General features: G+C 36.8%; 1 pseudogene across 1 annotated transcript in view; it reads left to right on the top strand.

The window, feature by feature from the left end:
* Window positions 1-13,463: 13,463 nt before the first annotated feature.
* The window catches only part of LOC144369067 (endophilin-A1-like), a 49,569-nt pseudogene continuing 46,929 nt past the window's right edge, over window positions 13,464-16,103 (top strand). The window contains exon 1 of the transcript XR_013428511.1: window positions 13,464-13,529. The product of XR_013428511.1 is annotated as an endophilin-A1-like (transcript). The remainder of the gene's footprint in view (window positions 13,530-16,103) is intronic.

Below are 16,103 nucleotides of genomic sequence, written 5' to 3'. Positions count from 1 at the left end.
TTCTCTATTGTATATTCTATTGTTTTTGTTTCTCTTTGAGAACTTCAACTAATAGAACAACTAATAGGAAAAATAGGACAGTGAGGCAGGGACAGCTTTGGAGAGTAGTGCAGTGAGGTTTGCATGAGGATGTCAGTGGCAATGCGGGTGCCTTCGGTCTGCGTCATCCCAGATGATGTCTTACCAGGCAGACAATGAAGCTGCAAGCTGATTAAGAACCTAATGCCCTTCATTATGCATTTATACAATAGTAATTACTATTAACTATTAATAAAATATTAATAATGCATATAATGTATAATAAATAATAATATTATTAGAATTATAGCCAATATTTACAGGATTAACTGAGTTCCATGCACTAGTCAAAGCACTTTCACACACTTTTGCTTGTTTAATCTTTATAGCCATCTTATGGAATGTCTGGATCCCCAAACACAGCAATATAAGGGATATTTCAGATTGCTAAATCACAACTCACCCCTAACTAGACAAGATTAATCAAATTTTTATATTCTCTAAAAGTCTGAACTATGAAAATTGATGATATTTTGAGTAGAGATGGAGGTCAGCACCACAGAAATAAGAAGACCTTTCTGCACTGAGCATCTTTGCACTAATTGCTGCATCAGTGAACTCAACAAGGAAGGAAAATAGAGGTGGAAAGCAGATAAAGCACTAGAAATATAAATTTCTCACTAGTAGTTATTTTTAAATGCCCTGATTACAGAAGGGCAAGATTTTCTCAACTTTTAAAAAAGAAAAAAAAAACAAAGTTCTGATGAAGTGATGGCCTGGTTGTGTTCTTAGTGCCATTCTTAACCCCCGTCCAGTGTTGTGTAACTGAAGACTCATGTGATTTTAATAACAATAGCTAAGTATGTTCTCTCACCTAGTTTCCATGTCCACTCAGAAGCGTAGTCTATGGACTTTATTTTGTAGATGAGGAATCTCAGAGCATTGAGAAAGTGGAACACCTGCCCAAGGCAACATAACCAGGAAGTGGCAGGATTGATAACCCAGGAAGTGTGGCTTTGGGACTTCTTCTCATTATTTAAATTAACCTCATTCTGGTCTGTGTCTTCAGGAGAAGGCAAATGTGATTATGAAAATCTTCTAAATTAGCTTTATTAATTTCCATTTTTAGCACAAAATATCAGTTTTTCATACATGCAACACCAACTTATAGGTTCTAAAATGTTTGTGTCTTTTATTTTCTCTGTGCTGACAAAAGCTTGTTGGAGATGGTTTTAACATCCCATTATTCAAGAGACAACATTTTCTGCATGCAATTATATTCATTTTCTCTTGAAAATATTCATTGTATAATTGTAATCTGATCCTTTGGCTATGGAGTGTGCAGTGAAATGTTGGTTTACCAAAATTCTTCTGTTTGTCAAATGGCTAATTACTATTTTTACACCTTGGGTTCACTTACTATCATTGTCTAATAGGGATGCTACATATTTTCTTTATAAACTAGCCATTTTCTTCTGCCAGTAATTTATGACCATATCTGACTACAACAACTAGGACTAGTAGGCTGTAACAGGGGACATGCATAGCCAGGTGCTGGAAATCGAATAACTGGTTCTTAGTTTACTACTTCAGCTTCCCTGATGTATTGTGTCCCTTTCTTTCACAAATGTCTTTTATCTAAATAATCAGTGCCAGATAATTTTGCTTCAATTGTAAAAGATAAATAACACTCTACAGTCAAAGCACTTCAAAGTGCACTCAAAAAACAACAAAACAACGTTTTTTAGGATGCTAACACAAACTTATTTCATTGTAGCAAACAAATGTGTTTTTTAAAATATTTCATTTGTGTTATTTCTGCAGCAAAGTTTTCATATTGCCCCTCCAAAATCTCACCTCGTGTAATTATTATTTTTAATTCATGTTCAGAGACCCTTGTAATATTTCTTGTGCCCACTCTTTTTACCAAGTTTTGATATTTTATGTTTTCAACAAAATATTTGAATTAATAAATTCTTTGGTTGTTTTATGCAATTGGCATCATATTATTTTGCCTTCAGTACTGCTTGCAAGTTTAGTCACTCATTTTTTAAAATTTAACTAATGATTCTCTGCTTCTTTTATACATCAACTTTAAATTCACAATGATTCATTGGCATATCTGGTTGAACAGAGATGAAATAGGTGGGAATGTCTCATAAACTCCCAAATAATGTACATGAGGGATTTTCTCTGCTTGACCTTTAATAGATAAAAGCTTTGGACAAGTAATATCTGTGTTTTCCTTTATCACTCTCTCTCATTACTTCCTTTTTGCACTGCCCTCTTTTAACTTTATTTGCCTGAGGATTCCTAGTAGCCACAGGACTCTTCTCAAAAACTTTTTTCCTGGATTTTCATGTCTCCTAAAATAAATCGATTTCTTTCAGCATGTTAAATGTGTCCTGCCACTGCTTCCTGGTCCTTATTGTTTTTGATGTGAAGTCTGCTATTAATCTTATTGGGAGTCCATTGTAACACAATGAGTAAACAATTTTCTCTTGATTTCCCAGAGTTTCTCTTTATATTTGGCTCTCAACATTTTGATGTGTTAGGTGTGGTTCTCTCTGAGTACACTGAGTTTCTTGGAAGTGTAGATTAGTGTTTCTAATAACCTTGAGAAGTTTTTAGCCATTATTACTTCATTCTGCTCCTTTCGTCTCATATTTTCCTTATGAATTTCTCGGTGTTCTTGATGGTGTGCCGTATTTCTGAGATTCTGTTTATTTTTTCTTTACTCTTTTTTTTTCTATTATTTGGTTTGCTTAATCTCCACTCATATATTATCAAGTAGGTTGATTCTTCTACCATTGCAAATCATTGCTAAGCCCTTCTAGTTAGTGATTGTTTAATTTCACTTATCATACTTTTTAACTTCAGAATTTTCATTTTTAAAAATGTCTTTTATTCTATTCTTATATTCTTTTTGATAAAATAATCTATAAGCATGATTTTCCTTATTTCTTTTAACATGTGTATACTGGCTACTTTCATGTCTGTAAGTCCATCATCTGGGCCCTGTAAAAGTAGTATCTAGTGCCTGTTTTTTTTTTTTTTCTCTCTCTGTGTATGGATCATATTTTCCTGGGATGGGAGTGTGTGTGTGTGTATTTTTTGCATGTGTCATAATTTTTTGTTGAAAATGGCACATTAAGATAACACAACATCTCTGGATACTGATTCCTTCTTGTGGAAGAAGTTTATTGAAGTTGTTTGATAATTTGTTTGGTGACTTGACTGAACTAATTCTTTGAAGTCTATTTTCTTCCCAGTGTGTATATCCTCTGATGTTCACTAGTCAAATTTTCTTTTTCTTCTATGTCTGTATTAGCTTGGTTTCCTAGGAGTCCCATCCCCTACCATGTTTACCTAAACCTTTATTAATCCAATTTCTGCGTAAGCTGCCCTGGGCAGTTGGGTATGTGTGTGTGGTTTCCATATTAGGAAAATCTATGGTTTGTGCTGAGTTCATCCAGGTTCTAGTAGCTCAAGAGGTTCTCTCTCTGGTTTCTCCTAAGAAAGTGCAGTGTGGACTTACAGTCTTAAAGACCACGAAAGATAAATGTGATTTTATTTTTAAGCTTGACTTCCCAGGGGTTACCCCTGAGCTAAAGTAACTTAATGTTTATTTGATCAAAGGCTGTGCTTATACCTCTTGAGTCAGTAAGACTTTTTCATTTTTCTGATGGGTCTGTACTTGACTTAAGGCATTTTTTTTCAGGTCTCCTCTATATTCCACTCTGATTATTCCTGATTAAAAATAAAAGTGATGTGTGCCTGGGTCATGTGCTTATTAGTCTTTTGGGCCCCTAGAGGTGAGTGTGACCTCAGAAACACTCTTTGGATGTCTTGCACATTCTGTTAAATTATGGTTATTTCACAATTTTACTTTTTGCTACTAATATGCAGCTAGCTAATTGCTTGCCACCACAATCTCCATTCGTTTTGATAATGCCCCTAGGCATGATCTTCCCCCCTTTGCATTCTAAATAAAGTCAGTCCCTTCAGGCAGTAGTGAGCTCTCCATCTTTAGGGCCAGTCTCTCATCCTTGACAGAACCTCTATCACTAAACCATTTGAAAATAGGAATAGTAGCCTGCTTCTCCTAAGAACGACCCTGTAATATGAAGACAGTGGGAGGAGGAAGATGGAGTCCTTTTAGTAGCACCTGCTAGGAATTACTCTTCTGCTTTGCATGGTTGAGGTTAGGGGCCAATAAGGGACATTGGCAGCTTCAAATGAAGCTGGAAAAGAATATTTCACCTTCAGATGAAACCATAGCCCTTACACTAGGAGTTGGGAGGCCAGGAGTCCCTCTGTACTTGGCCATATCTGCCCACAGTGGAGCTTCCTTTACACACAACTTGGGAAAAGGCTAGGAGCAAGTCACAGCCCCCATGGGACTTCATTCTTATCAAGGTTTAGTATGTTTTATTGAAGAGAAATTTCTCCATTTGCTGTCGGCTTTTAGGAAGTTTTCTAGGGACTTGAAATTTTTTTTTAGTTTATTTTCAATAAACCTTACCAGTTAAATAAATGGTGGTGGTGCCAGAGGGGGTGTCTACTGATTTCACTGCCACTCTGGAAGGTCCCTCTTTTTTCCTTTATTTCCAAAACTTTTCTCCAAGTGAAGTGACATTTAGCTCACCTGGAGGACTAATCTTTCTTTGTCATTGAATGTGGTCATTAGATTGTGACCTTCTATATCTTTGTGTTCCTTGTGTATAGTACTAGGAATGCTGCTTAATTGTGAGCTCTCAATAAGTGTATATGAATGAATGAGTAGATGAATAAACAGGTTTGATACCATATTTTCCAAGTCATGTGTTAAGTTTTTACCCAAAGGGATTTATACAGCAGTATAGGGGTTTTTGTGGCTATGGGGACGATAGGTCTAGATTCTGCTGAACCAGCCCAGTCATAGCTAGCCAGAATTGTAAAAAACAAAGGGAATGTGAAGAACTGCTACATGGTACATGAGTAAGAGAAGACAGCCCAGTAGCAGAAAAAACAATAGTAGCAATAAAAAAAAAAATAGATACATGATGTGCAAAGGCATCCGTAGACTAGGAATCACAGGGAGTTAGTTAACATGAAAAGTTGTTGAATCTGTCAAGAGTATGACATTCATAATATGATGCACTATAACCCATATTTGCAAAAACAAGGCTAACATAACAAAGTATTGGGGAAAATATGGAGGAACAGGAAATTTCCTGCCCATGGTGCCATAAATTGGTAGAACTACTTTGGAGAGTGATGTTATAATATCTAAATAAGTTCTATGTATAGTATCTTTGACTTATGTCAGTAATTTTACTTCAAGGCACAAATTCTGGGGGATATTCTCACTTGTGCAGCAGGAAACACAGAGGCATGCTTGTTACTGAATGTTTTTGAAAAACATAAAATACCCCTAAGATATATCAGTGATGAAATGGAGAAACAAATTTTGATGTATTCTTTTAACGGATAACTATGTAGTAGTTAAAATATATGACCTACTTCTACTTATAGCACAATTATAAGTTAGATATGTAATAAGTTACTGGAAGGCATGTACAGTATAACATATCATTTAATAAACAGATAATAAATCCTTGTTTATCCTGGATACTATAGCACAGGTATTAACAGATTGTGGCCTGAGGGCCAAATCTGATCCATGGGCTGTTTTCAAGAGCCACAAAAAAGAATGATATTTATATTTTTAAAGTATTGTAAAAACAACAACAACAAATAACATGTGACACAGACTGTATCTGACCCTCAAATCCTAAATGTTTCTGTTTGTCCCTTTACTAAACAAGTTTGCAGGCCCCTACCGTACAGGTGGGCTTGTGCCCACAGCTACATGACCTCAGTCTGGGCTTGGTGGACAGCTCCTGTGTCCCACCTTCAGCCTTTCTTCAGGAGTTTGTCCTATGCCTTGGAACTTCAGCTGTTCTTGGGTGCATCCCGAAATGTCAGGAGTTAAAAAACCTCAAAGCAATCTTCAGCCAGAGGCAACGTGAATCAGCTAATGAAGATTGCCATAACTTCCTGTTCATCCAAAAGCCCATGCTGAGGTGTGTCCATGTGGTGCTTTACAGGGACCCCAGCAACACTGAGCCACGTGGCCTAAAGTGGTGGTAACCAGCTACAGAACACACCCTACCTTGGCCTTACCTGTCCTGCCCTGCCTTTCCTTTGCTTGCTCACACCTCAGTCCCAATAATCTGCTGTCTCTTCATATGTGTCCCAAGTTCTGCTTTGGAGAACACCAGAATAAGGCAGATGTGGGCAGGAAAAGAACAAGATTGCCTATGGGAAGAAGAGTGGTTATCCCAGAGCAGACAAGCAGAATAAAAGGGACCTTAGTTGAATTTATTACCTGCTATTTCTTTATTTGAAAATATCTGTAACTAATATGGCAAACGGTTAGCTTTTTAAAACTTAATTTGTTTTTTCTTCAAGAACCTGATACTAATTTTGCTTAAGCTCTGGTTTCTACCTTGGCATGGTTATCATATCTTGAACAAAATTAATTTAAGAATCAAAGAAAGTTGACTGTATTTAACTGGTAGAAGAGACGATGAACCATATAGTAATTAAATTGAAAGGGGCTTTCCTCCATTTTCATGTGCACTTCATAGTATCGCTTTCTCTTCTGGTAGTAGTATGTATCTAAAACTTTCTGCTCTACTGAAGAGATTCCTCTGAGATTTAAACAAGTAGAACAGGCTCTGTCTAAGTTGGGAAATATTACATAAGAGTGGATGGTAATTCACTCGAGAGAAACACAGTTTGCAGAAAACTATAAAATAGCTTATTGGGAAAATTTCTCTTAGGTTCCAGAAAATTAAATCCCAGTAGGAGATTTTATATGCTATGTAAGGAGGAGAACCAAGACCAAAAGGAAAAAAAATAGGAAAACAAAATAAACCAAAACAAAAGGATAACATTTTAAAAAATGTGTTTCCTGAGGTTGCTTAGAGAACAGGATGTTTTTATTAGCAAATTTGGAGCTTGAGGTATGCAGGGCTTCTTACAGAGAGAAGCCATATGTTCTTTTGTGCATGCCAGCCTTGTGACAGTCACGACTCTGAGGTCCTGCAAATGAAAGCAAAATGCGGCAGAGCCCTTATGACAGGAATGGGATCTCCTCTCAACACAGCACGCTGGGCTCTCATTTGGCCAAGTGGCTTTGCACTAAATATATCTCAAATGAAGCGTTTACATCATAAATCCTGCTATGTTTCTTCCTGCTATGGTCTGAATGTATGCCCCCAAAAGCTCTAACTCCAGTGCATATTTGGAGATGTGGTCTTTGGTAGGTAATTAGAATTAGATGACATATTGAGAATTGGTTTTTATGATAGAATTAGTAACATTAGAAGAAGGTAGAGCATTCTCCACACAACCATGAAGGAAAGGTCATGTGAGAGGGTGGAGTGAATAGGCAGCTCTCTGTAATAAGAGAGTCCTCACAGAGACCCAATGTGCCAGCACCTTGATCTTGGACTTCCAGCCTCCAGAATTTTGAGAAAATACATTTTCATTATTTAAGTCACCCAGACTATGATATTATGTTTTGACAGACTGAAGTAATATAATGCCTCATTGCTCTTAGGATAAAGGGCTTTATTTAGTCTGAAAGAACTTGCACGATCTGGCTCCTGTCAGCATCTCCAGCTGCATCTTGATGACTTTCTCCCTCCCCTCTCTGAGCATCTTCTGTGCAGGCTTCTTAGAGGAACTGTGCTCCCCTGATAATCCCTAGGGTCTTTGCACATCTTCCTCACAGTGTCTTTGGTGCCTGACTCATAAAAAGCATCCAGTAAACATTTCAAATGAGTAAATGGCAGAGATGAGAAGGTAGCTGCATTCTAATATGATGGTGGTTGTGGAGATGGTGTGATGGGGGAGCAAGTGTTAAAAAAAAAAGTCAACACATCTTCATGTGTATCCACAAGGCACTAACTTAAAAAATATAAATAGAAGAAAGATCAGTGGGGTAGAGGGAAGGGAATGGAGGTGAGAAGGAAAGAGGAAGGACTTACCAAGGGGGGGAAAAGGCAACACATTGCTTTGTCTGACTGTTAAGTGATTTCTGCTCTTACCCTGATTTTTCTGCCTTGTTTTCATCATATGCTTATCAAGAGTCATGCCTACATATTTCCTTTTTAAAAGAACCTGTTTAAGGGACTGGGGTTGTGGCTCATGGTACAGAGCTCACCTAGCACGTGCATGGTGCTAGGTTTGATCCTCAGCACCACATATAATAACTAAAATAAAGATATTGTGTCCAACTACAACTAAAATAATATTTTTAAAAAAGAACCTATTTAAGAAAATACTGTTGGAGTATGTGACCAGAATTTCTACTAATTACCCTGTTTTCTGTAACCACCTCTTGTACTCCTGCTTTGCCACTGGCAGATGGGTGTTTGGTGGGGAAGAGAAATACTTTAATGCAGGGATTATTCAGGGAGTGACTTCTAAGGGGTTTGAGTAGAAAAAGGAAGTGGAAGAAAATCTGATGCAGAGTTTGGCGTCCTGTTGCACTGCCTTCTTGTCTGCTCCTACACTGCAGACCACGTGCCAGAGGTCCACTGGATTCTGGGAATCAGAGAACAAGATCAAATCATTGCCTTCTAACTGGTTGTGTAGTACACACATGTAATCCCAGCAACTTGGGAGGCTGAGGTAGGAGGATCACAAGTTCAAGGCCAGCCTCAGTAACCTAGTGAGGCCCTAAACAATTTAGTGATACCCTAACTCAAAATAAAAAATAAAAAGGTCTGGGGATGTGGCTCGATGGTAAAGTGTTCCTGGGTTAAATATCCGGTACAAAAACAAAACAAAACAAAACAAAACAAAACAAAAAAAAACAGTCACTGCCTTCAAGAAACTCCAGAAAGACATTCAAACAAACCATGATGATAAATACAGTCTAACAAATACTGTGAGCCTACCATAGTTAGGTTCAGAGGCTGTGGAAGCACAGAGAGGTTTAGAAGTCTTCAAAGGCAGGATAGGGTTGACATAGTAACAATAATAGTGTATAGACAAAGGGAGAGGGCTTTAGAGTTATTATTGAAGGACAGTAAAACCAAACTGATATTAATTCTTATCAAAATGTTTGCCAACAATTTTTAGCAACATAAACAGTATGGAACAGTTTAAAACTTTAAAGAACTTTTGCACAATAAATTTGCATATTGATTATAGTACCTCTTGTGAGGAATACAATGAAGAATAAGATTTTAGGTTTGGTTGGAAGACAGTGTAAGGGAAATGTAATGGCAGATAAAAACCTCAAGCTTTTAATGTTGTATTAAAGGTGCCATTGAACATCTTGAATCCTCAATTTTGGAGGTATTTTAGGTGATACAGGAGGATTTGTAGATGATTCTGAGAGACCTATGGGTTCATTTCTACTGTTTTGCTTTATACAAATGCTTTGCCTGAAGTTTGTTCAAATAGGTAATCAATTTATCAAATGGCAAGCACTTAAGGACTACTAGATGATTCACAATATATTCAGAACTGTGGAATCCTAGGTTTGGAAACCATCTCACTGGAAAATAATAGAACAAAATAAATAGTATCAGGTAAGAAAAAGAAAACTCTGGTCCTCCATATGGATTCAGGAACCCTGTATTCCTCACATGGATTCTTATGCATAAAACAAAAGAAAGTTTGAAATGTATTAAAATAAAAGGAGGACAAGATCTTTGCCATACTCCTAAGGAATGAGTCAGTTGTTATTTAGCTCAATGTTTTATTCAGTGCCTTGATATATTTAGATCCTTTGTGACTTGGAAAAATAGCCCAGATAACAAAGTAGATGTAATTTTCAGTAATACCTTTTTCCCCTTAGGAACATAATTAGATAAGGATTTTTGTATCAACCAACCAATCATGCCAGATCAGTATCTAACTGCTAGCATCGTTCACCTTGTTTAGTGAACTGTTTCTCTCAGAGCAAATGGCAGCTTTTATAGAGAAGAGAAATTATGTTACATTCTCATTCTCACTGTTGTGCTCCCTTTTCTTTCTCTCTTCCTCTCTTCCCACACAGTTTTTGTTTGTTTGTTTGTAATTTTTTTGTGCATGCATTTGTAAGCTAAAGCGTTAAAGCCTGTGGACTGATGAATTTGCCTCAGTGTGTTTCCAGTTGTCAGTTCTAACCTAATGATCCCAGTTTCTCATTTGATACAGTAAGCCAGCTACTGTGGTGCTGAGTTTGTGATGGTTGCAGAAAGAAGGGAATTAAAATTATTCTCCTTTGAGCACTGTGGTAATGAAACTATGACACAGACCCTTGGGATTTGGATGAGGGCCATGTTTCATTCCCTAGGAGTGATCAAAATGTGATTATACCAAGATTACCCTGGTAATCTCTAATATTTCTATACATGGTGGCATTTCTCAGCTGGCTGATTTTTTGTATACGTTTTGCAAATAAAGTTAAATGTCTGATCCACAAGTCATGTGAGGTGTCTAACTGTAATAATTCTCTTTGACAAAAGTAGAACTTTAGTGCTAAGAGCCACAGCCAAGTAATATGATGCATGGCACTTTTGGTTGTAAGGTGACGCCAGCTAGCCATTGAGATGATATGATTATGTTAAGATTTACATTCATATGGATATTGGACTCCTGTTGTTCACCTCGGCCTGCTAAGGGACTCCTGGAGAGTTCCCATTGGTTGGGGAAGTACAGTAGGAGGGAATTCCGGGGGAGGAACAGGTCCCCGCGTGTGGGGATCGGCTTCTTCCCAGACGTGTACGGGGTATTGGCGGCATTTTCAAAAATAAAGTTTGTTTCTGCTTGAGTGGCTCGTGATTCTGTGCCCAGCCAGACTGTGGCACTTTAGGATATAGTGAGTTTCTTGATCATGGAGACAGTTCTATAAAATGGAGATGACAACTGAAATTGTGTAGCAAATATGTATTTATTGTGAAAGTTCAACAAGATTTAATTTTCACAGCCCAAATTTAAGAGTAAACCATGTACTTCAAGAACAAGATGAAAACTCAAATTGACTTCCATGCATATATGAATTTGTTGGGATGAACCCAACTATTATTCATAACTATAAAGCTCTAATAAAAAAGAATACAATGAAGAGTAATGTGAATTGAAACTGTTTTCATTGAGCAGATGTGAGAGAGGAAATTAGTGTGGCACAGTAAAAATTTGATCATAGGGAAATTTTGGTATTAATAACCTTTAAGGTCTCTCTCTTCTATTCCTAACTTTCTATAATTTGAACATGAACTTGTAGATCAAGTCCTGGCACTTGGAATTCCACTGGCAGATTCTAAACTGGATTCTAGTTCAGAACCTCTTCCATCTCTCCCTTCCATTTTATGTTTGGCAAAAATCCTTTAGGATGCAGGTATAAAAATACAAAACAAAACAAAACAAAAAACTAGCTGCTGAGCTAGATCCCATTAGTAAGATCGATGCCAGACAAATCTTGGATCTGTGAAGACTGCTTAAAGAATTGGTAATCAGCTTATTCAGGGCACAGGGGAAGAGGCTGATGTTGAATACAGAAAGTTAAGGCAGGGAATCTGTATCTGCCCATCTGGTGTTCTGATTGAACAGCAGGCAGAGAAGGACAGCACCAAGGAGAGCTCTTCAATGATGTGATGTGAATCTGAAAAATCCTGCGAGTTGATGTGGAAAAACTAAGGTTCAGGTCCTGGTTCCACCTCTGCCTAGCTAAAAATGTCTATAACTGGCAAGTAATTTAATTTATGCAATCCTCAGTTTGCATAAGTTTATTCTACATAGTTCTTGGGGAACACATTAAATGGTAAATTACAAATGAAAGTATGTGTCAGTGATACAACTTAAAGATATTAATATTGTTTTCATTAACCTTTCAGTTTGAATCATAGACCTTTACCTAACCTAAGATTGAATTGTGTTGGAGAAGAAACTAGCACTTTTCCTTAAGTGTGAAATGACAGTTAAATAAACTGATAGAAAAACCAAAATACCACAAACAACTACAAGCTTTATTGGTGAGAGACGAGAGCTACGATTTGCTCTATACATTGTGGGTTCAGATATAGGTTCTTTTGGTTATTATGCCACATAATTTTCATAACAACTCCATGTAAGTAGCAGAGTAGAGGAGTCAGTTCCCGTGCTCAGCCCCTACACTTTATTCCTTCTGTTATTATTAGGGGTAAGGGAGGGGAAGGGATGGCATCTGATATTCAGAGTGATAGAAATCCAAGTCTCAGCTTTCCCAAAAGTAGTTTATTCTGAAGGTTTTCCTATGGCAGAAAGAAGGTAAGAAGGGTAGAGAGAAAGTGAGGGTAAGAAAGACACCTCCAGCTCCAACAATCATTTATCAGAGCTTCCTTGGCAGGAGCTGGAGCTAGATATCAGAGGCCTCTTTAGAAAGAGATGAGCCAAGCTTACTAGGATAACCCAAGTTGCTGCTGACATTACTGTTCCTTAGTCATGGTGGGGATCCTCCACAGTGACTCTCAGCCCAACAGCCAGTGAAGGAAATTAAGAACATAATTGGTTATCAGTGTGAGATAGCTATGTAATATAATGACATCTTAGGGAAATACTTCTAACTACCTTTACACTTAGGGTATTTTAAGGGAAAATGAAGTCCTGTGTAATCAGTATTCAGGTTTCTTTCCTATCTTCAGTGAAATCAGAGTATTTTTTATTATCCTTAATTTGAATAATTATTTCAGAAAATATCAGCTTATTTTTTATGAACATAAATTACACGTGGAAAATGATAATGTGCATGTGTTAATTTATAAATATAAAATGTATGATAATAGGAAGTGATTGGTTGCAAAGAAATACCTTTACTATATCTTTCCATATAGTTTGCCTTCTGGATGTGTAGAGAGCTACAGGGAGCTGTGAAAGATAGGTATTCAAGTCCTTTTATCTGAAGATCAAGTAGACTGATTTCTTTTTTGTTGTTGTTTAATAGTTTGATAAATACTTGTGATTATCTGTTCAATAGCCCACTGAGGAATAAGTTGAAGGAGTAGCAATTTTCTACCTAGATAGCATTTAAGAGCCATTATTGGAGGGAAATGACTATTATACGATACTGCTCCTTAGAACTTCCATAAGGAAAATGTTAGTGATTAGGTATATTTGTATGATGATTTATGTAGCAGAAAGAGCACCAGCATTGAAATAGGAAGATAGAAGTTTAAAAACTTGCTTCAATACCCACAGAAGGTTGTTTTTAAACCCTCTGAACCACAGTTTCTTACTATGAAAATGGGACTATCCACCTAATTCTGAAAATGATTGTGAGAGTGCATTAAATGATGTTTCTTTTATTTTTTAAAATTTTTTGAACCTTTGATGACAAAATGATGTTTCTGAAAGTGCTTAATTACATCTTTGTAAAAGAAACTATATTAATTTTCTTGTTTTTTTTCCCCCTGCAGAAAGTAAGTGAGAAGGTTGGAGAAGCTGAAGGAACCAAGCTAGATGATGACTTCAAAGAGATGGAGAGGGTAAGTCCCCACCACCATGAGTTTCCTTTGCCATAAGTTTTCCACCATTAGATGGCCAGGGGGAGCTGCTCTCTACTGATATCTGAGAACACGTTTCATTGTTTTCAAAGATATTGTCCTTTTGAAGTGTATTCCAAAATAGGAGATTTTAAGTATCCTATCATCCCTCAGTGCTGTGCTCAGTGAAAAGTAGAGTGTCATAATGCTCTACTCCTAGTAGGTCCTATGATCTCTTTTCTACATAAGGATTATGTGGAGCTGATGGTTGAATGAGGGTAAGGTGGGAAGAAAAGTGGAGAAGTTGGAGAAAGATGTCCCAAATGTTTTTGGGAGAAGCTGAAGGCTGAGTCACTTTCTGACTGTAGAGGACTTTCTGACAGGATAGTGCCATCCAGATCCAGCAGGGTAGTATGGACAGAATGCAGTTTTGGAGCATATCTGCCTTGGCTCCAACTCCATTTCCACCACTTGTTGCAAAGTACATTTATTGCTCAGAGTGTGTAAATATATAACATGAGAATACTTATACCCACTTGGATAATTTTTATTAAGGATTAAGACTAATATAATTAATTTAGGGTTCTGCCTAAAAGATCACAGGTTCTCAATAAATAAAGGTAGAGGTAATGAATAAAATGTCTCATTTCATTTTTCCTGGGGTATAAGCTGTATTTTCTCTTTCACTTTGAGGCTGTTCATAGCAAGTGGTATTTAGGCTTATGATGAAGAGTGTGTATTGAATTGTGCAAATATCTTGGGTTTTCAATTGTTGATGGTGATGGATCTGGGAGTACAAATCCTGTACTTGATAAAGGCTATCCCAAGCCTGTATAATACCTGGAAAATACATTTAAGCATAATTAAGAATTTTGTTTCTGTACATTTTTATAAAAAAGCATTTTTCTTTATATTCTGATTTGCCTATATCAGAAATATTTTAGAGGCCTGAGAGATAGATTTAACTTTTTTTCATTTTGTCCACATCATTTCCAGTGACTGTCTCAGTTTTGCTATTTTTTGTTTGTAAAGTCTTTTTTAATATTTAATTGATTTTATTTTTTAAATACATGACAGTGGAATACATTACAATTCTTATTACACATATAGAGCACAATTTTTCATGTCTCTGTTTGTATATAAAGTATATTCACACCAATTCATGTCTCTGTACTTGTACTTTGGATAATGGTGTCCATCACATTCCACCATCATTGCTAACCCCCGCCCCCTCCCTTCCCCTCCCACCCCTCTGCCCTATCTAGATTTTGTCTATTTCTCCCATGCTCCACCTCCCTACCCCAGTATGGGTCAGTCACCTTATATCAGAGAAAACATTTGGCATTTGTTTTTTTGGAATTGGTTAACTTTACTTAGCATTATTTTCTCCAACACCATCCATTTACCTGCAAATGCCATGATTTTATTCTCTTTTATTGATGAATAATATTCCATTGTTTATATATACCACATTTTAAAATCTATTCATCTATTGAAGGGCATCTTGGTTGGTTCCACAGTTAAGCTATTATAAATTGTGCTGCTATAAACGTTGATGTGGCTGTGTCCCTGTAGTATGCTGTTGTTGTTTTTTCAAATTCTATTAAGAGGTTAACTCATTGTTTTTATTTGGTATCAGAAGAACATACAAGTCATTATTCATTACTAGATGCTGGGAGAAAATTTTACATTGAAGGACTATCAGGCTTATTGGTACAATAAAGATTTACAATAAACACATCTTTAAATTTTTTTCTCATTTAATCTCTATTGTAAGAAGCCTCATTTTTTTTATTAGTTGCTCAAGACAATACAATGATCTTGACATATCATACATTTGATTCAAATGGGTTATGCTGTTTTTAAGTCCTTTGGGTATAGACTAAGGAGTGGGTTAGTTGAGTTAAATGGTGGCTCCATTCCCAGTTTTCCAAGGAATACTGGAAAATACTGCTTTCCATATTGGCTATACTAATTTGCAGTCCCACCAGCAATGTATGAGTATGCCTTTTTCCCCACATCCTCACCAACACTTATTGTTTGTCTTCATAATAGCTGCTATTCTGACTTTAGTGATATCTTAGAGTAATTTTGATTTGCATTTCTCTAATTGCTAGAAATGAGGAACATTTTTCCATATATTTGTTAATTGATTGTATATCCTCTTTTGAGAAGTGTCTGTTCAGGTCCTTGGTCCCATTTATGTATTGAGTTATTTGTGTTTTTTTGTTTTGTTTTGTTTTGTTTTGTTTATTAATCAGCAGGGACTAAAATGTCTGTGTTGGTCCCTTTTTTTCATCTTATTAATACCACCTATCTTCAGGCAAAGCTGTCAACCACTGATATTTATAGTTCTGGGAATAGTATTCTGCCCATCCTTCTACAGCATCTAAGTCTCTAAACACTGACACACATTCCCAGAATGTCTTGACTTCTCCACTCCTAATAGTGGAGTTCTTACCCCTTCTAGGAACAGCCACAGGGCTGTGTTAGGCCCAGCCTCACTCTGTGCCCAGTCTTGCTTAGTCCTCCTTTTATCCTTTGATTCTCTTCCTGAGTACCACATGGCCAGGGCTG

The sequence above is a fragment of the Ictidomys tridecemlineatus genome, chromosome 12, assembly GCF_052094955.1.
Source record: "Ictidomys tridecemlineatus isolate mIctTri1 chromosome 12, mIctTri1.hap1, whole genome shotgun sequence".
Taxonomy (NCBI): Eukaryota; Metazoa; Chordata; class Mammalia; order Rodentia; family Sciuridae; genus Ictidomys; species Ictidomys tridecemlineatus.
The sequence above is the reverse complement of the archived record's forward strand: the minus strand, read 5'-3'. Positions and strand labels throughout refer to the sequence as shown.